Genomic DNA, 11,391 nt, shown 5'->3' with positions numbered 1-11,391 from the left:
TGTGGAAGAGTGGTCTGCATCCCAACAGTTGGCATCGTCAGGCCTTCATTTTAGACATTCTGGAAAAAAGATAGCAGGATCTCATTGTGGTTTTAATTCTAATTACCCTGATGACTAAAGATACTGAACATCTTAATATGTTTATTGGCCATTTGAATATCCTCCTTTGTGAGGTGCCTGTTTAAATCTTTTGTCTATTTTAAAAATTAAGTTATCTGTGTTGACACTTCTTTGCAGGAGAATGGAAGCTGTATGAAGTATCTAAACTTAGCTAGTGATCACCTCAGAGAGAAAACTGACATTGGACCAGGGGCAAATGATGCTTTTTTGGGTGTGAATGGGAAGAAAAGAGAGAGGAGCTGTCCTCTGAAAACTTGCATGACCTGGAAGGTTCTGTATAGTTGGCCTTCCCACCTCAAAGGTCCTCCCAGTGTTTGGTAAATATTAGGAGATTGGGATTTGGGAAGGGACTGGCCTTTCCTCCTGGATCACAGGGCTGACTGCTTTTCACAACTGGCCAGGCTCTTTATTGAGTAAAGACTTTTTGATTGGCAGAATGAGACAGGTTTCTGCCCAGCGACATAACTGCTTCTTTAATGCAGTGAGACACCTCTGAGGGAGTTGTAACATCTGGGTCCTCCAGCAGTCTCTCCAAGGGGACTTATGGGACAGCCAGAAGACTTCACTTGCTTATACCCCTGGGCCTGTGATCCTATCTGACTATGTAAGTTATATGTACATCATCTGTCTTTTTAGGAATATAGTCTAATCATTAAAGCTTTTATTGAAATGAAGTATGTTTACAGAAAAGTTTAAAAATTCTAAGCTTATGGATAAATAAATTAGCACAAAGTGAACACACCCTGGTAACAACCACTTGGGTCAAGAAATAGAACATTCCAGGATCCCAGGAACCCCTACCTGCCCTCTCCCAATCTATGTTTGGTCTTTCTCAAAGGTAACCACTATCCTGGCTTTTAACAGCATAGATGAATTTTGCCTGTTTTTGAACTTTATATGCAGGGATATATAAATGGAATCATGCAGTTGTATTTCTCTTCTCTCTAACCTTTTCACTCAACATTATATTGACTAAGCCATCCACATAATTGCATGTGGTTGTAGACCAGTTATTCTGCTTGCTATAGAGCACTCCATCGAGTGACTACACCACAGAGTTGTTATCCTTCTGTAGTAGGATATTTGGGTTATTTCCAGTTGGGTTCTTACAAAAAGTGCTGCTATGAACCTTCTTGTATGTCTTTTGATGCACATAATCATGAACTTCATATAGATCTATACTTAGGTATAGAGTTGCTGGCTCATAAAATGTACATGTGTTCACTCTTTTTTTTTTTAAAGATTTTATTTATTTATTCATGAGCGACAGAGAGAGAGAGAGAGAGAGAGAGAGAGGCAGAGACACAGGCAGAGGGAGAAGCAGGCTCCATGCAAGGAGCCCGGTGTGGGACTCAATCCTGGGTCTCCAGGAAACTGCTGCACCACCGGGGCTGCCCATGTGTTCACTCTTTTGCCAAAGAGTTGTCAAAGTGGCTGTCCTAATTTACGCTTTGATCAGCAGCAGTTCATGAGAGTTCCTATTGCTCCTCTTACTATGGTCAACTTTCAATCTTTAGCCATTCTGGTGGGACTCATGGTTTTTAAACATTTCATTTGTGACAACTAATGGGACAGTGTGTCAGAACACCAACCCAGTTCCATCTACATAGGATTCCTGAAGGTGGGGATAGGGTTCAGGGAAAGGTAGGTAGCTGGAGCTATTTCAGAAGCTACTCCCCTGGTACTAATCTTCTTGGTTCTCTTCTCTCTGCCATGCAAAAGTTGTGGGATGGCCAACCTCACCTGTATTAAATATCATCTAGCAATTCCACTTACCAATGGGCAATGGCCTTGAAATTGTAATTTAATTTCTAAATTTAGCATAAGTAATGTAGCTAAATAGGTTGGAATAAGGACTTAGCAGGCTCTCTTGAACCTTTTAAAGCCAGGTTGGCCTTTTCTAAAGATAATACATAATTCATATTTAAAGGAGGCCCAGCATAGTAAATACTCCGTGTTGGTTTTCATTAGTAAAAATAGCATCTTAAATTATTATAGAGGGAATATGGTAGTTACTTCAAGTAACTAACATTAGCCCTACAAATGTCACTGAGCAGACTAGTTTCAATGACATGTTCACCAGCCAGTCACCTGAGTGCCCTACTCTCTTCCCAACTTTAGGAAGGATTAGCCAAAGCCATGGAGAAGGAGATGGGGTTGCCCATGAGTTCTGGGCCATGAGTTCTGGGTGTAAGGCTCAAGGAACATGTGTGCATCTGTGCTTCTGTACACCCCATACCACACCCATACCCAGACGCATGTGCACCAGTGGTTTAGGATGGAGGGAAATCATGCCTTCTTACTTACCCCTGACCCCAAAGTCTTTCTTTCACCATTTCAACATTGCACATTATCTCTTGATGAGATAATTTTCCTTTCCTGTCCCTGGGAAGTGTAGCAGAAAGGCAAATCCATGAGTGCCACCTCCAGACTGCTTGGGTTCAAATCCCAGCTCTGCCAAATGTCGGCCATGGTTGTGGTGGTCTTTGTCATAGCAGTTCACATGGATCAGGCTTTACCCATTTAACATTGTTGGTGAGGGAGTAGATGATTGCCTTTAAGGATGCACCCAGAGGTTTCAGAAAGTTTTGGGCATGTTCATTTGTTTAGCAATAATACAGCATTTTCCCATCGGAATATGAACTGTATGAGGTCAGGAACTTATCTGTTTTGTTTACTGCTATATTCTCAATGCTTGACAGAACAGTGCTTCGTACATTTTGGGGGGCTCAATAGATATTTGTTTAATGAATGAACATGGTTCAAAGGGCACCAATCTCACTACTCCTAAATTTGAAGTCCATAGACCTGGATGTGGAGTGAGGAAATGTGGCTGGGAGCTAGCAGAGCAAGCAGCAGAGAAGTCCAGAGAAGAATGAGAGCAAATGAGGACCAGAGACCCCAAGAGGGAGCACCAAGAGAGAAAGAAGTAGCTTGTGAGGCGGGTACCAGGCCCATATCTGATAGGCCTCACCCAAGCAGATGAGGTCTGCAAGGTAAAGCCTCCAGTCATTCTAGCCTGGAGGTGGAGCTCAAGTCGATATCATTGCAAGTGCGTTCATGTCATTCACTAATGTTTCATACGTTGACTCAGCACCTGCTGTGAAGTAGACGTGCTGGGGCTTGTTGTACAGTTGTGGGTAAGATGTTGGGACTGTCCTCAAAAAATGCATGGTTTAGTGGAAGCTAGTCAGCTTCTGAACATGAGATCATTAAGTGTGTAAGTTTTGCCATTCCTGGACAAAGATGTGCTGTCAAAGGACTTCACTTTCTTTGTGTATGACTTACCTACTACATACATTTTGAAAATGAATTATAGTTGACACAGAATGTTACATTAGTTTCAGGTGTACAAAGTAGTGATTTGACAGGTCTCTACATTATGCTGTGCTCCCCACAAGTGTAGCTGCCATCTGTCACCATATGACACTGTTACAGGATTATGGACTATATTCCCTTTACTGTACCTTTCATCCCTGTGACTTACTTATTCCATAACTAGAAGCCTGTATCTCCTGCACCTCTTCACCCATTTTGCCCAACCCTCAGCTCTCCCCCACCTCTGGCAGCTATCAGTTTGTCTCTGTGTTTATGGGTCTGTTTTTGCTTTTTGTTTATTTGTTTATTCATTTGTTTTGTTTTTTAGATTCTACACATAAGTGAAATCATGTGGTATTTGCCTTTCTCTGACTTATTTCACTTAATACCTTCTAGTTACACCCATGTTGTCACAAATAGAAAAGAAAGATCTCTTTTTTATGGCTGAGTAACATTTCAGTGTGAGTGTGTGTGTGTGTGTGTGTGTGTACACAACTTAATCCATTCGTTGTTCAATGGACATTTAGACTGTTTCCATATGTCAGCTTTTGTAAATAATGCTGCAATAAACATAGGGGTATATATACCTTTTTAAATTAACATTTTTTTCTTTTTTGGAAGGTAAATATCCAGTAGTAGAATGAATGGATCATATGGTATTTCTATTTTTAATATTTTAAGGAACTTGCATACTCTTTCCCACATGACTATACCAATTTATAATCCCACCAACAATGCCTGAGCATTGCTTTTTCTCCACATCTTCATCAACACTTGTTATTTTTTTCTCTTTTTTAAAGAAAGATTTTATTTATTTATTGAGAGAGAGAGAACAAGTAGGGGCAGAGGCAGAGGGAAAAGCAGACTTCCCACTGAGCAGGGAGCCGAATGCAGGGCTTGATCCTGGATCCTGAGATCATGACCTGAGCCGAAGGCAGACACTTCACCAACTGAGCCCCACCAGGTGCCCCTATTTCTTGCCTTTTTGATCCTAGCCATTCTGCAGATGTGCTGTGATATCTGATTGTGGTTTTGATTTGCATTTCCTTGATGATGAGTGATGTTGAGCGTCTTCTTGCATGTCTGTTTACCATCTGGGTGTCTTCTTCTCTAGTGCCTTTCTTGCGTCCACTTCAGAAGTTTTAAGCTTGCCACAATGCATCCTAATTTCCCTAAACTCTGTCTCTCTTGACTCTTGGACCCACCCTTCTGTGTATCTGTGTGTGGCTCCGGTCTCTGATCCTGCCTCTGAAGGTGATGAGTCATGGAATCTTGCTCCCTGTCATGGACCTGAGTAAGCTCCTTCTAGGTTTGCCATCACCCACGGTAAAGGGGGACCATCTAGTGAACAGTAACAGTCTCCATGCGTGAACTTGCCATGTTTTCTTTGAGCTTGCTCTTCCCACTGTGTTTCTTGTGCTTTGGAATGGCATCCCCACTCACCCCGTTGTTCAAGCCAGAAAACTGAGGTGATGCTCTTCTCCTGTCCCCTGCTGCTTGGGGGGGGGGGGTTCCCGTGAGATCACCAAGTATTACAGAGCATTGGGTCTGAGCAGGTGGGTGTAGGAAATGGAGTTCGGGAGAGTGGCTCATTAGCTGTGTCGATACTCAGGGTTCTACAAAGACAAGTCTGTCCATCTGTCTGTATTTATTTATAAAAGATTTTATTTATTTATTCATGAGAAACACACAGAGAGAGGCAGAGACATAGGCGGAGGGAGAAATAGGCTCCTCAAAAGGCCCTGGGATCATGACCTGAGCCGAAGGCAGATGCTCAACCACTGAGCCGCCCAGGCATCTCAACAGGTCTTCAACCTCTAGCTCTAAGTTAGTCCTTTATTTCAACTGGTATGGGGCCCAGAAATCTCCCTATCCTGCCCATTGCCTCATTCCTTTTTCTTTCTTTTTAGGTTCCCCCGCACAAAACACCCCTTCCCTCTTCCCCACCCCACTTCTGCGTCTTCCATTTGGCCAAACACAAGCTTCTGTTAAGAACAAGACAACAGGGACATGTCCGCATGTGCTCTCTTCTCCACTGTTTAAATTGATTCTCTCAAGTGCCGTTAAATCTTTTTTGGCCTTCACAGAGGATTCCAGGAGCAGATGCAACATGGCTCTACATTAGGCAGAACAACATGCATTGTTTTGTTTCAACACACATATATTTTTAAGGATTTGCTTCTTTTCTGCCAACTATCACAAACTGGCAGGATTTTCATTGATTCGACAAAATGTGTTGCAAATTTACTTTGTGCCAGTTAGTGTGCTAGAGGCCAGTGTACAAAAGCAAACAAAACACAGCCCAATCTCAGCCCTCGAGCAAAAGTATGCAGCTCACAGTACAGTGGGATAAGCGTTGAACTGGGGATGGGGACAGCCAAGGGCTAGGGAGACACAGGCACATGACGGACACTCCTCGCCCAGGCTTTGTTTTTTTTTTTTTTTAAAGTTTTCTTTTGGAAACTTCCAAACATGTACAAATGTTGAGAGAATGGTACAATGAATCCTGACATATCCATCACTTGGTTTCAATAATTATCAATGTTCTGTTATTCTTTTTTCATTCCTTGCCCCTACTTTTTTTCCCCTGGGTATTTTAAAAACCAATCCAAGATATCATATAATTTCACTTATTTCAGATTTCTCTTTGTTGCTTGAAAGAATGAGGCATTGCCCTTAACCAGACTCAAAGGGGGCTGGAAAGCTTCCTGGAGGTGGTGGCATCAAAACTGAGGCTAGGAGAAAGAAGAGGATTAGCAGTCAGGTCAAAGTGATGGGGGGAGAGATGGGGCAAAGTGGAAGGTTTGAGACCAAAAGAACAGTTTAGGCAGAGGTCAAAGGTAAAGGGGATATGGCCTGTTTAGTACCTTGTCACTCATCTATGGTCTGTCAACCAGCAGAGTTGGCACAACCTGAGAACTTGTTAGCCCCACCTCAGGCCTAGTGAATCAGAATCTGCATTTTAATAAAAATCTCCAGGTGAGGGCACCTGGGTGGCTCAGTGGTTAAATGTCTGCCTTTGACTCCGGTTATGATCCTGGGGTCCTGGGATCAAGTCCTACATCAGGATCCCTGTGGGGAGCCTGCTTCTCCCTCTGCCTCTCTGTGTCTCTTATGAATAAATAAAAATAAGATCTTAAAAAAAAAATCTCCAAATGTTTGCACATCCAGGTCTGAGAGGTGCTGGGTTATAAAGCTGCTGAGGGCCCTTGCCACAGGAGAGAAGGGTGGAATGCTGTGGCCAGAGTAAGGGGCAGTGTGAGATGTGAAGATAAATGCTCAAGCTTTACCCTGACACTAGGGAAGAGCTGCCAACCATTTTGAGCAGGAAGTGGTATGATCAGATGTGCCTTTTAGACAGCAACTCTGTTGCAATGGGGAGAGTGGATTTTTTTTTTTTTAGTTTGAATTTTAGTTCTAGTTAGTTAGCATACAGTTTACTATTAGTTCCAGGTGTACAATATAGTGATTCAATACTTGCATACATCACTGGGTGCTCATCACAAGTGCACTCCCTCATCATCTTCACCTATGGTAACCATGTTTGTTTTCTATAGTAAAGAGTCTGTTTCTGGATTTCTTTCTTTTTCCCCACTTTTTAAAAAAAATATTTATTAGAGAGAGAGAGAGAGCACATCAGCATGGGGAGGGGCAGAGAGAGAGAGAGAGAGACAAGCAGACACCCTGCTGAGTGTGGAGCTGGACACAGGGCTCATCCTATGACCCTGAGATCATGACCTGAGCTGAAATCACGAGTTGGATGCTTAACCACTTGAGCCACTTGGGAACCCCTATTTTGTTTCCTAAATTCCACATGAGTGAAATCATATGGTATTTATCTTTCTCTGATTGACTTATTTTGCTTAGCATAATACCTCTAGCTCCATCCATGTCATTGCAAATGGCCAGATTTCATTCTTTTTTTATGGCTGGAGAAAGTGGATCGAGTGGGGGAGGCAGAAACCCTAGACACAAGTTAGGCTTTTGTTCCCTTAGAAGCTACAGGGTGGAGAGGGACTGGGCGTGGACCCAGGAGCCCAACAGTCTTGCCTGTGCTATATTTTGATTGTGTTGTTCAAATCCCAGTGTGGCTGCTTACAGAGTGGTTTTGACTTGAGACATGGTATTTGACTTTTCTGAGCCTCTCCTTTCTCGGCTGTCCCAAGCATGGCACTTTCTATTTATGGGTCCTTGACTGCAGTGTGTCAATGAAGAAAGAATGTCTAGAAACAGAACCTGTTTTTGCTATATTAGGAAAGCAAATGGAATCAGAAATGCTACAATCGCCAGGTTCTATTCCCATGAGTCCTCCTAGCTCAGACTGCAGCATCCAGGCCCTTTGCCACCTGGAACCTTCGCTGAGAGGCAGCTCACTGGTCAGCCCTCCATGCATGTTCCCCATTCCTGCCTGCCTGCCTCTGCTCAGGCCAGTCCCCTCACCTAGGAGGCAGGTGTGCTTGTGTCTGTGGATTCCACATCACTAAGTGAGCATTCGCCGCTATGTTTGTACTCTGTGCTTTGGGGCCTGAGCATGAGTGAGATAGAGGACTCTGCTCCCCTTCCCCCTGCCAAAATCCTCCCTGTTCTTTGGGCTTATCACACCCCCTCTGTGGCTCACTCCTCCTTACCCCCATGCTGAGCTCAGGTGGTCTATGGAGCCACAGCCCCAAATAGCACAAAGTTGAGAGTGCCTCACAGGGACCTGTCATCAGAGGAGAGCGGTTAGTAGGTCCTGAGGAGGCCACATCCCTCCTTGGGGGTTCTGTGCTGTGATTAGCGCCAGAGTTGGGCTGATCAGGGAGGGCGTGAAGGGGTCCCTGCTGAGGTCAAAGGGCCAGGGGACCACATTGCTGCCCACTCTCCCCGTGGGTTCTCCTTGGTGTTGCACCCCCACAAGTGGCCACACGGGGTCAGTGTGCTTTCATGCTTGGGTTGGCGCGACTGGTCCGGACTTGGGGAACCCTACTGCTCTCTCTGCAGACTGCAGAATTCTGGCTGAAGGAGAAAATGTCCCTGAGGATGGAAGCAATGTGGCCCTTTAGGGAAGAGGGAGCCCATGGTCTGGGTGAGGAGGAAGAGCAGCAGATATTTCCACAGTCACGGTTTCGCTGAGAGGCAACGTGGGGCCCTGCCCAGCTGCTGTGCACAAGCTGACTCGGTGCTAATTTACAAACAGTAGGCGCTCATTTGGACTGATGTAGGGTAGGCAGGAAGATCTATCAGAGCAGGGACGACGTCTGAATTATGTGAGTTTGGGAAGAGAGGGTGTCATACTCCCAGGAACACCTGGCGGTTCCAATCAGCTGTAGACCACCTCTGCTGGTCCTGTTTTCAATAACTATGGGACACTCGGGCTAGGCTACAAGGCCCAGGAGGCTCACCCTACACCAGGAAAGTGGCCAACCACCCTTCTCAGAGGGCTTTGTGGGAGGAAAGCCCCCAGAGCTCGAATCCAGCAAATGCATGTCTCACCAGCTCATGTACCCCCACTCCTTAGAGCAACTAGGGGTTCCTTGGCTTCAGCCTGTTGATGGCTCCCAGGGCCTAAGGGATGAAGGCCAGGATGGAGACTCTGAGGAGGAGTGGAGTGGGCTAGGGCTCCCAGGGAACTCTGAGGGCCAGGACTGGCTGGTATAAACCCCTGAGCCCCAAACCTAGGCCCAGGCCCAGATCTAGGCTTTATGTGGCCTGAAGCTTATACTTCCAGGTGGAAGGCCAAGCAGATCTGAGTGCCCAGCCTCTCTGGGGCCTTCCCCTTCCTTCATCTAACCATACGGCCCTTCTAGGCTTTGCACAGATTTGACAGCTGGAGACCACAGACATGGGAAATAAAGAGAATTCTTTGAACGTGCCTTTCCCTTCCTCCCATTGGGGGCCCTGGAGACACAAAGTCACATGCAGGTGTTATGGTGTACCCTCAGCTATGACCAGAGTCTGAGGTCAGTAATTGTATCTCCAAGGAAAACAGATTTAGGATCTCCTGGGAGCTTTTCTCTCTGGAATTAGGGTTGAAGCTCTGGCTGGAGAAATGGGGTAGAGGCTGGGGCAACTGGCGGCCAAGGCTGGGGTCATGGCCACCTCCCCACTTGGCTCCACCAGACCCCATCCTGAGCTGGTCCCTGGATGACACCATACTTCCTGAGGGCAGAAGCTGTGTCTCCTGCACCTAGCAGAGTTCTTGGTACATAGTTGGTGCTCAATGAATGCTGAATTGAAAGGGTGGAACGGGGCTGGGGGATCTGACTGCTCCCAGGTGGTGGCCCCTAAGGGAACAAGAAAGTCTGCATTGGGTGTGAGGGGCCCCAAGTCTGTGGAGGCCAGGGGACTGCCAGGAAGAGGCAGCAACTAGGTAAGCAAGCAGGCCAAACCCTCCCACGTCTCCTCCCTTGGAGGGGGGGCTCTGCTTTGTGATGTTATTTTGTTTAGCAAGATTGTTCCTTTAGAAATCAGGCAAAGACCAACTCACAGCCAGGCATTTTTTATGCAGGGATTTCTTCTGAGCACTTCTTGGGAAATCAGCATGTGTTTTCCAAACCATGAATCCTGAGAAAAATCAATTGGGAAAACAGGAAAAATACTATCATTCTCCTGTGAGAACTGAAGCTTAATCAACAGAGATGTGATGGGTTTGAAGGATTCCACTGACGTCAAGTGAAACCAGGAGCGGAAAGCACTAATAATGCCAATTGAAGGTTAAGGTTGACATTTTGGAGGACAGGAACAGGAACACATGGGAGAGATGTGCTCATCATATTATCGGTCTTGCTTGCAGCTCTTATAATATTGTGTGTGTGTGTGTGTGTGTGTGTGTGTGTGTGTGGCCCTGTTCTGGTACTGAGCAGTATTGCAAACAAAATAAATATTAATAGGTTTACACACTCAGTATATCTTTTAGAAATCTTATGAGTGGAGTCCCAAGGGGGAAAAAAATATTTGAAAGCAAAATAAATCAATGTGTGGTAAATTTCCACACATGATTGTATAGTGTTATTCTCTTTGCTAAAAGATCTGAATGTCGCATATCCAAATACTACCTGACAAGGTGCACTGGTGTTTTCCAGTGTTTGAATCTCTATTGTAGGCAGTCGTGCTTTGTGAATACCACTAACCTTAGCATTTTGTGAATACCACTAACCTTAGCATTTTTTTTAAAGATTTTATTTATTTATTCATGAGAGACACACAGAGAGAGAGAGAGAGAAATAGAGAGGCAGAGACACAGACACAGACAAAGGGAGAAGTAGGCTCCATGCAGGGAGCCTGATGTGGGACTCGATCCAGGGATTCCAGGATCACACCCTGGGCTGAAGGCAGGCGCTTAACCACTGAGCCACCCCAGTGTCCCTAACCTTAGCATTTTTATACATTAAACAAAAATTTTAAGATATACTTGTCAGTAAAGAATATGAAGAATGTTGGAGGCTTTTTAAAAAAGACTTTTTAAAAAAAGGTTTTATTTATTTATTCATGAGAGACACAGAGAGAGGCAGAGACATAAGCAGAGGGAGAAGCAGGCTCCCTGCAGGAAGCCTGATGTGGGACTCCATCCAGGGACTCCAGGATCACAAGCTGAGCTGAAGGCAGACACTCAACTGCTGAGCCACCCAGGTGTCCCTTTTTTAAAGATTTTATTTATTTATTTGAGAGAGGAAGCGAGCATGAGCAGGGGAGAGGGAAAGAGGGAGAAGGAAAAGCAGACTCCCCACTGAGCAGGGACCCTAAGAACATGACCTGAGCCAAAGGCAGATGCTTAACTGACTGAGCTTAACCGACCAAATCACCCAGGCACCCCTGTTGGAGGTGTTTTAAGAATAACTGGGATTTGGGGAACTTTTAAGAATTCCCAGGGATTCCAATTTTTTTAAAAGATTTTATTTATTTATTCATGAGAGACACAGAGAAAGAGAGAGAGAGAGAGAGAGAGGCAGAGACACAGGCAGAGGGAGAAGCAGG

This window comes from Canis aureus, chromosome 6 (genome assembly GCF_053574225.1).
Source record: "Canis aureus isolate CA01 chromosome 6, VMU_Caureus_v.1.0, whole genome shotgun sequence".
Classification (NCBI taxonomy): Eukaryota; Metazoa; Chordata; class Mammalia; order Carnivora; family Canidae; genus Canis; species Canis aureus.
This window is presented reverse-complemented; position numbering follows the sequence as displayed.